At 33.9% G+C, this 12,382-nt stretch overlaps 1 protein-coding gene and 1 pseudogene across 2 annotated transcripts in view; one reads left to right on the forward strand and one right to left on the reverse strand.

Annotated features, from left to right (window-relative positions):
- On the reverse strand, positions 2,436-4,101 carry LOC104750139 (annotated as a pseudogene).
- LOC104750140 (putative disease resistance protein At1g59780) overlaps positions 11,977-12,382 on the forward strand; it is a 6,652-nt gene continuing 6,246 nt past the window's right edge. The window contains exon 1 of one of the 2 annotated variants that reach the window (XM_010471893.2): positions 11,977-12,231. The gene's annotated coding sequence lies outside the window, so the exon portion shown is untranslated. Of the gene's footprint in view, positions 12,297-12,382 lie in introns of both variants that reach the window. The other variant, XM_019238289.1, reaches the window with a different exon arrangement.

Genomic DNA, 12,382 nt, shown 5'->3' on the forward strand with positions numbered 1-12,382 from the left:
TTCTCTCAACTTTTCTGTACAAAAGCAGCTACGGTCGAAGAGGGATTACATAATATCCATTTCAAATTGCCTAGAGATAACTCTGGAATATGTACAAATCTATTTGGGTCTGTAGAAACTGTAATTGCTGAAGGTAAGTTTAATTCCTTTATTTACTCTAATAAATTATTTTCCCGGACATTGCTGGCATAATCCTTATTCAAAATTGTCTAGATGTAAGGACAACCCGTCAGTTCAAAAGAAAATGAAGGTAAAATCAAGAAGAAAAGAGTTGTAAATCGTGTTGTAGAAGACATTACAAACCAACCTCACTTTATGAGAAGACAGACGGAAGAGAATTCTACCAAAGGTAATATTTAATATCTGCAAAACAGGATTAGGTAAAGGTCCTAAACAATTCCAACTACATGGCCAGAATTTCCACAAGATTGGAAGTATGAAACCAGAAGATGGAGATTATGCAAAGTTTTCACAGCTGTATATAGTAGATACAAAGAATGAGGTTGAAAACAGATCATCTGTTATGAGGTACACCGATTCGTTACTATTGTACCATTAATTTAAAAACCTTCTTAATGAAATCTAATTTATTTTTCATATTAATTCTGTATAGTTTTGGAAAAAAAAGAGGAAGATTCACAGGGAAAAAGGGTATAAGAAAGGAACTCATTGCCAGACTAATTAAAATGGTTGATGACGTAAACCCTTATGTACATGCATTTAGACAAGCGAAAGATAAGTTTGATACTAATGAAGAAGAAATATTCCATATGCGCATACTTAGTGATCGTGTAGGGAAGGATGGTAGAACATATTCTATGCCAACGGCATCTGAAGTTGTTGCATTGATTCCAGGGGATTTTCGTCCAGAGATGCCTGGACGTGATATTGTTGTGCAAGAGAAGAGTAGTGGAAGGCTACAAAGAATAAGTGAAGTACATGTTTCTTACTTGGCACTACAATATCCTCTAATTTTTTCCTATGGTGAAGATGGTTTCAGAATTGGAAACTAGAAGGGCTTTAGAGGTGACAATCCAGATACAGAAAATAAGTTTATTAGTCTTAGACAGTGGTTTGCTTTCAGGATCCAAGAAAGAGAGAATGAATCCCAAACTCAGTTAAGGTCTAAGCGTCTTTTCCAACAGTTTTTGGTAGATGCATACACGAGTCTGGAATCAAATAGGTTGAAGTATATTAAATTTAACCAGTCGAATCTAAGATGTGATCATTACGCATCTCTTGAAGCAGCAGTCGAAGGTGGAAACAATAACATGGAAGAGCAGGGACAACAAGTTTGAATCCCCGCATCTTTTACTGCCGGACCTCGCTATATGTTGCAGAGTTATTATGATGCCATGACTACATGTAAACAGTATGGGTTTCCCGACTTATTCATTACTTTTACATGTAATCCCAAGTGGCCAGAAATAACAAGGTACTTGAAGAAGAGAAAATTGAATTCAGATGATAGACCATACATTATTTGTCGGATATTCAAGATAAAACTTGAGTCTCTTATGAGATTTAACCGAAGAACATATTCTTGGCAAGACTACAGCCGGTAAGTATTATGTTGAGCTTCCTAAATTAAATTCTTACGTTTGATTTTAATTACAATTTGTTTCTACTATTGCAGCAATGTATACCATTGAATTTCAGAAACGTGGACTACCCCATGCTCATATCCTTCTATTTATGGATCAAAGTTGTAAATTACCAACAGGCGATGATATTAACAAGATCATATCTGCTGAGATTCCAGATAAGCTTCAAGATCCTGAACTATACGATGTTGTAAAGGATTGCATGATCCACGGACCGTGTGGTGCGGCTAACCCAAATTCACCATGTATGGTTGATGGAAAATGTTCCAAATTTTTCTCTAAGGTCCATGTTGAAGATACAAGTGTTTGCAAAGATGGATATCCTGTATATAGGAGAAGAGTATCTACGTCTTATGTAGAGAAGAATGGAATAAAGTGTGATAACAGATATGTTGTTCCTTATAATCATCTCCTATCATTGCGCTATCGGGCTCACATCAATGTTGAGTGATGCACCAATCTGATTCCATCAAGTACTTATTTAAGTATATTAACAAGGGACAAGATCGTGTAGCATTTGTGATAGAACCTAAAAACAAAACTACTTCAGATGATAATTGTGTCGGTAATGGTTCAAACATCACAAAGGAAGCAGGGACGGGTGATACTTCATCTTCTATAAATCTCGAAGAAAAGAAAAAAGATGAAGTAAAAAACTGGTTTGATTGCAGGCATTTGTTTTCTCCATTATTTAAAAAATTGAAGTATATTATTGGCTGTTTGTGTAGGAAAAATGTTAATCACATATTTTTTTTTTTTGAAGATATGTATCAGCTTCAGAAGCAGCTTGGAGGCTTTTCAAATTTCCAATACAGTATAAAAGCATACCAGTGATGAAACTTTTGTTCCATCCTCCAGGAAAGCAACCAGTATATTACAAAGAAAAAGAGAACATTGAAGATGTTTTGGAAAGAAGAGCTAATGTAGATTCTATGTTCATGGCCTACCTCAAACTGAATCAAGTTAACGAGTTTGCTAGACAGTTCACTTATGCTGAAATACCAAAATATTTTACTTGGGATGGAAAAAGAAGCAATGAAAGCTTAAGGAGAGAGGTTTCTCTATAGGAAGAATCTACATTAACGGTAACGGGAAGAGACATGCCTTTAGCATGTAATCAGGACAAAAATCATCCTCAATCCACTTTGACGCCTTGGAAGAATAGTAAGAAGCAGTATCTTGAAGCAAGAATATTTCAAAATCCTCTTCATATGTTTCCAAAGTTCCCATCCCATTCTTCACATAGACATCTAATATGCTTTTCACTAGTTCCCTATCAATCTCTTCGCCCTCCCGTTCTTTATGAATCTGGCAAATACCATTTTTGTTAGATAGAAACAAACAATTATAGCCTGAACCAGAGATTTTTTCATTACTGATACCAAATTCTTACAAGTGCTAATACAGCTTCTTTGGCAGTGGAGTGCATCTCACGATAAACCTGAGGTAAATAATTGCATATCGAAGGTTACAAAAAAAGTTCAGAGGCAGTGAGAAATTAGAACCTATAGGAATTTTCATGACAGACCAGGTCGTGGAAGCATGTCAAACCAACTTCTCTCAGTGTTAGAATGGCGCCGCCTCACAAACGAAGTCACGGTCAATATAATTAAAGAATCTGGCTAACCAACAAACAAAAACATTAGGTTTATTTCACCTTGTAACAAGCTCTTCTAACATATATTCATCATGCTTCTCCCTTAAAGAAGGCAACACCTAAACAACACATAAAAGAAATATTAAACTGCTGAATTAGGGTTTTTTTTTTAACATGTCTTATTTGCACAATATCCAAGAATTAAGCCAAGACATAAAACTTTGGTACTCACTGTTTGGATAGTATAATCTTCAATTACTTGGCGAAACTTATCATACAGCTGCTATGAGTAATCATCATCGGTTCTCTGGATGCACATATTGTAGATAGTCCTGTGATTACATACATAAGAAACTACTGTTGTAGGTACCCGTACGTATATGTAGAGCTGTTCACAAACAAACATTACATATGAAGGCTTACGTACGTGTATAATTTCATATAATAAGTAACTTTAAATGGTGGTTCAGGCTCTCCTTCTATAATTTTTATTAGCTTGGTAATGCCTTTATGCATGTAAGACCATCCTTCCTGAAAGTTATGGACCATCCTTCTAAAATCTGTTTCAAGCAATCTTGAGTAATCTGTTAAATCCAGGCTTTACTATGGACTTTCAACTCAAAACCAATTGGCAATGAGTGTAGAGACTTTTTGAGGGATATTTGACACGAACATTGTAGGCTTCCAACTCAAAACTAATTGGCAATGAGTGGAGAGACTTTCTGAGGAATATTTTACACGAACACCTCCCCTACGTTCATGAATGACCATCTGAAGCGTGGACATATGTGGGAACAACATCCACGGGGTGGCCCAACAATCAACCTGCTTTGATACCATATTAAATTTGGACTTTAGTGTGGGATTACAACTCAAAACTTATTGGCAATGAGTGGAGAGACCCTAACCCTTTATATATTACTTAAATCCTTTCACATCTTTCTGATGTAGGATATTTTACACTAACATAATCAAATCCTAATAAAGTAATAGACATAATTAAGATAATTGCAATAGAGTTAGGTCTTAATAGATTATCATTATCGGTACTTTAGAAACCACCTTAACGATACTCGACACTAACCTTATCACGAACCCTAAACTAAAACTAATCAAGAGTTCTTTTAAGGTAAATTGGCAAGAATAACTCAAAAAAAAAATTATAATTCACCCACTAACCATACTAACCATATAAACCTTATATACTCTGTATTTTATGTATTAATTACATATATCATCCTTACCCCAACCACCCCCTACCACCACAACCACCACCACCCGTGCCACCACCTCCGCCACCATCTCCGACGACCATCTCTGGCAACCAATTCCAACAATAAACTCTAGCGATCAACTCCGGCGAACTTATCCGGTGAACTTTTCTGGCGAACTTTTCCGGTGAACTTCTCCGGCAACTTTCTCTAGCGATAAACTTCGGCGAACTTCTCTGGCGACTACCTCCGCCGACCGGCCACCATCAACCACCACCTATTAACCCTAAATTGGTAATTTTCTAAACTCCTAATCCTAATTTCCTAATGTTTTCAAATAGTTAGTTATTTTCTTATATAGTTTTTTGGTTTGGTCAGTGAGCAAATTCACCCTTCTTTTAAAGATGTCTTTTTCACCCAAAAAAAATAATAAAAAAAAGAGAATTATTTAAACACGTAGAAGCGGAGGTAACCCTAGAACTCGATCAAAATCGTGTAGATTTAGGCATATAGCCATATAGGCTAAAAATTAAGACGTCACGTACCCGAAGATTTAGGAGTATCGAATCCGATTTCACCAATATTAGCTATAAGAATCGTGAGTGCGCGTCCTAGTAGAGAAACGTAGAATTAAAATCTCTCTAGCCCCTTTTGCTCCAATTCCAATTTGAAACCCCCCCCCCACTTATTCTCACTACCCCCTTCTTTAATGAAAGGACGAAACTACCCCTCTTACAATTTTTAAAAGAAAATTGAACATCCTAGTTGTACCAGTTGCACCTTGCATATCCCCTAGTTGTACCAGTTGCACCTCGCATATCCCCTAGTTGTACCAGTTGCACCCCGCATATCCCCTACTTGTACCAGTTGCACCCCGCATATCCCCTAGTTGTACCAGTTGCACCCCGCATAATGGGATTCAAATCCTGGGCGCACGTGCGTGCGCATGGAGCTCGCAACCACTGAGATACTGTGTTTTTTGTTGAACACTTACAGATTTAATTATATTTAACTTTTAATAACCTTTATTAAGGGTAATATTATCTTTTTACCATTTGGGGGCTAAATAGAATGAAATTAGAGGAGAAGGGGCTAGAGAGATTTTAGTCCAGAAACGTAGGTATAGAACCAAGGAAGAGAACTGTTTTAACCTTTTTCGTAAACAGTAGGAAAAAAATTATATTTTATCAATATGCCACATAGATTTCTTTTTTATAATTTCTATTTTATAAAAATAAATTGAAAATAAATTGAAAATAACTTGAAATCATGCCAAAGTAACAAACTGTCCAAAACACGTTCTTACACATATTATTATTCGAGAAAAAAAAAAGTTACGGAACATTTATTTTTACTTACGGTCCTACTTTTCCTCCAACTGCTCACCCATGATTTCCATCTCCTTTTGTAACTATGAATTACAGTTTTATCTCTCACATATGTATTTGTTTTTATATTAAACAGACTGATCCGTTTTTTTAATATACTATTATTCAATGATCTCCTACTCACTAACATCATATCCAAATCAATAACAACAGCTGATAACAACAATAAATCCAATAACAAATAAAAATTAAAGAAATAACTTAATATCAATCCAACAACAACCCAGAACATAAAACAAATCATAAAAACTAGCAATCCTAACATCCGTTCTAGACCACTAAGTTCCACTCTAGTATCCTAATAAAGACACCGAGCAAACAACCGAGCCTCTAGAATATCCTTCTCTTCATGGCTTTTATTCCACGATCACACTTTGTCTTTACCTACACCAAAACACAAATGATAGGCATAAGTATTACCAGAAATACTTAGTGAGACAATCCTTCCATCTATTGGACTATACACACAAGCAATAAGATCTCTCATGCCACAATCAACAACAATAAAACAAACCAGGAACATGCACAAAGCAACACGACATAAACCGGTCACTGCAAAAGGGTGTCGACTGACACCAGAAGGTGTCGACTGACACCAGAGGGTGTCGACCAACACTGGTCATCTGGTGTCGACAGACACCACCACTTGTGTCGATCGACACCTGCTCGACATTCCCAAATCCCTAACAGTGTCGACCAACACCTTCACATGGTGTCTACCGATACTCGTCAAGTCCTTGAGTCATCCTCGCGTTGGTGTCGACTAACACCGATGCCGAGCATCAATTCCATTCGAACATAACCACCGAATCTCGTCTCCAAGCTTCTCCTTTTCATTCCACACGATCCGAGGAACGAATCCAAGCCTCAAGAGCTACAAAAACTCACAAACAACCAAAAGAACAACCACCCAACTCATAAAATCACAGAAACAGAGATCTCAGCTTAGAAAAGCCATGGTCATGTACTCACCTTTGCCAAAACAATGAGATCTATACCCAAACAATGAAGCTAGCACAACAGCAATCTTCCCTCCACGTTCCTAGCCTTGGAGCCACACTCCTAGAAAGAAATTCACCCCAAAGAGACAGAGAACTCACCAAAATCTCAAGAACTCTCACAAAGACTTTGTTCTCTTCTCTCTTCTTTCTGAGATGTGAAAAAGCGGCTAAAAGATTTGGGAAGTCGAGTTTTCCCTAATAAACTCGAGTCTTAGGGTTTTCCTAAACCAGCCACGTAAACCGAATGATTAAAATCGAACCGATTAACCCATCTGTACATAGTGTCGACTGACACCACGTGCACCGATACCACAAACAGTGTCGATAGACACCCCTACCAAAACTCCAATTTTTAGTTCACGGGTGTTACATAATAATTCTAAATTTATATATATAAAGTTGATTCTTCTCTCATCTCCTTACTCCACATCAGCATCCACCTAATTAAGGAATGCTAAAATATACCGAATTAAGTAAAATTAATTTAATTATTGAAATAGTAAAAATAATAATATAATTATTTTTAGTAAATAATAAAACTAATAACTACTTAGAAATTAATTAAGTACCAGATATAATAATAAAATTAAAATAGTAAAAACAATTTTATGAATTGTTTTCAGTAATAATGTTATTATTCAAATTTTAAGCAAAAAATAATTATATTCCAAAATTTAGAATGGGTTGATGAGTTTTGGAATGAAATTAAGATTTTAATCCATGGTGGGGTAAAATGATACAACCCGATCTGTTTTTTTCAATAATATATAATTAAGTATCATATACTACTTAATTAAACCAATAACAGAAACATAACTAACCAACCTCCAATAACATGCACTGCAGAAAACATATGACATAACCATCTCTAATTAATAATTAACGAATATTATTACTAACCATCCTAACCAACATCTAGCATACTACTATGGCTGTAAAGACATTGACTTAAAATTTTAGCTAAAGAGAATCTGGTTGTACATGCTTTGACTATAGAAACTATAACTGTTAAAATCTAATTGTTTACCAAAAACTTTTAAAGTTGTAGCTGTTATTTTTATTATTATTATAAATATTAATAATAAATATATATTATGTCTAAATTCAACTCATATAGCACTTTAATGACAAAATAAATTTTATTAATGATAAAATTTTGAAAAATATAATTCAATCAAATATGTGATTTTGTATAAAAACTAATTAAAACAAACAAATAGAAGAATAAGAAATAAATAATTGACACTGTAGACATGAATGTATTAACTTATTAAAATTTTAAATAATGCAAAAGTATAAAAACTAGTGACGACTAGCCCAAATAGCATTAGCAATCTCATCACGGACACCTTCCTTGTATTGTCTCGAACTAACGTCTTGTTCCATCACATTTGGGAGTTCTTCCTCATTTGAGGCATGTACATTGCGAATAAATTATGGAGGGCCATAGTCGCCACGACAATTTTTCTCATCGTTGCGAGCTTATATCTGGCTTCATCTCTCACGGCTCGCCATTTTCGTTTCCATACTCCAAATGTTCTCTCAATAATAGATAGAAGTGATGAATGACAGCGATTGAACATTTCTTTAAACTTCTCTCTGGTTGGTTTCTAAAACCAGATAGGTGATAACGTTCTCCTCTATATGGACTAAGAAATCCACGACGTAATGCATATCCTGAATCTCCGAGGTAATATTTACCATCAGGGGGTGTGGATGATATGCTCAAATTAAACCCTAGAGTTACTCTCTCAAATTAAGAGGTCATTGCAGTACTTAGGGGTCGAATTCCACAGAGACTCAAGATCAAACACAATAAATTATAGAGTTTCGTTATTACGCTAAACAGAATGGTTTAAAACAATAAAAGCAATAGCAAAATATTAAATAAAACTGTTGCAAATTCAGAAGATCAAAAAGCTAGGTCTAGGGAATTTCTCAGGAAATTACAAAATATTAAATCAATAAATTAATTAGGATTCAAGCAATTAAAAATCAGATCTAGAACTTTAAACTCTTTTGTAAAATAAATCAGTTCTCACTGCAAATATTATCTAAATTTAAAACCAGAAAATCCAAATCTCTTTGTAAAATTCTAGGTTAAAAACCAGCTTTGAAAACAGGTTTATATTGTTCACAAAATTACTAAATAAAATCTCTTTGGAGAAAGTAATTTTGCTCATCAAAAGGTTTTATCAGGAAAATCAATTATATTCTCATATCAATATATTTTCCTAGATTATTAATTCTAGATGGTCAATCAAGGATTAATATGAAAAACAACATATGATGAAGATCTAGAAAGATAATGAATCATAAATAAACAGATCTAATAAATCATAAAATCTCTGTGAAAAACCTTGAACCTAACAATCAAACTACTCAGATATATTCAATGAAGAACAAAACATAATTCTGAATAATAAGCAATTGAGATTAAAAGAGTAAAGAGGCAGTTCAAGAATTCTTCTCTCAAAGTAGTTCAGATCTCTCTCCCAAAAGCTCTCAAAATCTCATAGGGTTGCAGAAAATAAAACTTGCTAGAATAAAACTTAAGGGTTTGTAAAACCTAAAAATACTATTTATATGTCCTAAAACACGTTAGGGACTTGTGTTACAAATATGGAAAATTTCGGGCAACTTTGTAAAACTTCCAAATTTGTGATTCTTCATCGGCTGAAGAGAGTGTCGACCGATGCTCCTTAGTGGTGTCGATTGATGCCCTTGTTTTGATCCGAGTCCAAATTGATTCTTCGAGATTTATGCTTCAAAATGATCCAAATTGCTCCAATTTGCTCCTTCTGTGCCAAAGTCCTAGAAAACCTGCAAAGAGTCAAAAACATCCTAGAAAATAAATCAAAAGACTCAAAAAGACTCCTTATATCATGGTTAAAAATCACAAAAACCATGATATATCAGTGGAAAATCAGAATCACCTTCCATAGCAAGCAAGAGAACTTTGGCATCATGTGCAAATCCGGGAATACCAACATAAATATATGTAAACAGCATGTCTATGTTACATATTGTGAGGATCATGTGCTCATAGTTGTATCGCCATGCCAATCCCAATATCTTTGTTTATGTTGTCCAGAAACCATGACAGGTACATGTGTTCCATCAATTCCACCGATAAATCCTTTAAAATTAGGCCAATGAAGTCGGTCAGCTTGCAATTTTGGATGAACTTGTATAAGAGTTGTAAGATTTGGTGCAAACATATCAGTGGCCATCAACACAACTGCATCAAGAACTTCATGAAATTTCTGGAGACTGTCTCAGCTGAATGCTCGAATGTACGCATTGCATTCCTTTGTGTTATGTTATGTCCGCACATGTGTAAAAACATAGCCACACTCTCTTTGGGAGACATGTTAGATGTGTCGCGCAAACCATATTTTTCTTCAAGATGGCTGCATAATTTGCTAAAAATCTCCGGCCACATCCTTAACATATTGTGGCATTGTTGTGGATGACCATTGATCATATCATGAAGTAAATTACTTCCTCGGACTCCATCTGAACATAAAGGCCCCACGACTCTAATATCTGGATCATCTTCAAGCAATGAATCATCACCTTCTTCATCTTCAAGTATTTCCCATAACAATAATTTCTATATCAAAAAGGGGATGAAACTTAGTAATCAAATTAATTAAAATACAAATCAATAGATTTTGAAAATGTGTCTTCGACATTACCTTACGTGAAGATGATGATGATGATGCCATAACTCTGAAATCTTTTACAAGAATGGTTTTTATTTACAAATGAAATAGAAATACATAGTGATTTATAGGGTGAACATACATAACTACAGTATTTATAACTTTTCAAGTGATTGTTTTCCTTAGAATTAGCTCGTAGATAGCCTAAAATTTAGTTGGTTTGTTGACAACTGACCGATCTACATGTGCTAAGTTTTTTGAGTCAACCCCAATTAAATATGATCGTCTAGTCATATATTTATATAATACATTAAAAATACATATATCATTAAGGAAAGAAAGCTAAAAACTTATTTTAATAGTAAAGAATGCTAAAACTTTTTAAAAAATATATATATAATGTAACCATTTCTTTTAAATATCATGATTAAAAATAAACTAGTCAATATAAATTCTGCTAATAATACATTTGAACAATAAATCAAAAGATAGTACTAATACCAATAGTGAATATAAAATTTCGCTATCAATATTCTGATTTTTATTTTGTTATTCGTGATGATTCTTGATTGGTTATTCTAGCAAATTTAAATAGAGTTTTTTAATTGTTTTGAATGTTTTTTTCCAATTGAGTAGTTATATGAGCAATCAAAAATTTATTAACTACTAATCAATGCATTGTTTGAATGTTATTCTCTTATTAATCATGAATTTCATACTCTTTTATAGTATTACTAGTGATGATGATGAGAATAATTAATTTATTTTTGAAATGGATCTTAAAAGAAAGAGAAAAAAATGAGAAATAATTAATTTATAAAAATAAAGTATGTAAAATATTTATATATACTTTTGTAAAATATTTATATATACTTTTGTAAAATATTTATATATACTTTTGGAGAACTTTTAAATTTAAAAAGCGAGAAAAAATAATGCTTTAAAAGTTTTTTAGTTTTAAAATATGAATTTGATGCTTAAAAAAAACAAGAAAGAGAAGAAAAAAATCAACTATTGGGCCACAACTGATCGGCCCATTAGCCAAATTCTTATATTCATACGAGACTCAATCCCACTAGCCACTCCACTAAAGTTATTGACAAAAAATTGGTTGTCAACACTTAAACATTTTTAAAATTTTAAAAGTGCGTTACTAATTAGTTAGGTTGTAACTTTAATAAAGATAAGCAAGACCAACAACAAATAAACGTTGGATCACATTCCAAATGGAGGTGTGTTTGGCCGGAGACTGTTCGACTTCGCACAAGAAGGAGACACAAATCCTATCATCAGCTCTCCCTTTTAACAATTTCTTATCCGTTTCTCTCTTCCAGCTCAAACTAGTGATTCTTCACCTACAGACACTTGGACAATTTTTATTCGTACATGTGATTTTTTAAAACCGGAAAAGTATAGGAGCACCTTCTTAAAGTTGTTGTTTTGCTTTTATTAGGTTTTGTCTTTTACTCTCGTTTTTACAAAAGGCAATCTTTTCTTCTTAATTAGCCAGAGATTTAACGGAGATTACGGATCGCTTAATTAAAGAATAATAAAACCATCGGAGTTGGAGGCTTGAAGCGAGAGCCCACAGAGGCGAGATATTTTCTAACGTGCACACCACAAGGTCTTATTTTAATCTAGATCTGCTCAACTTTGGCTACCAAGTCCAATCTTACTCGGTTACTCCCATATAATAATAATAATAATAAGCTGAGACTTCATAGATAAAGGACAAGGAGAAAAAAAAAAGTTATTTCGACAGGTGAGTCAGTTTTGTTTGTTATTGATTTTGCTCTGCTTTGAAAGCTTCTTCATTTTCTGATAGCAGTAAGCTTCTTGGTGTATTTGTTTTGATCAATTCGAGTATATTCTTTGAATTTTTTTTTTTTTTTTTTTACTTTAATCGTCAAATC

Source organism: Camelina sativa, chromosome 16, assembly GCF_000633955.1.
Source record: "Camelina sativa cultivar DH55 chromosome 16, Cs, whole genome shotgun sequence".
In the NCBI taxonomy this organism is placed as follows: domain Eukaryota; kingdom Viridiplantae; phylum Streptophyta; class Magnoliopsida; order Brassicales; family Brassicaceae; genus Camelina; species Camelina sativa.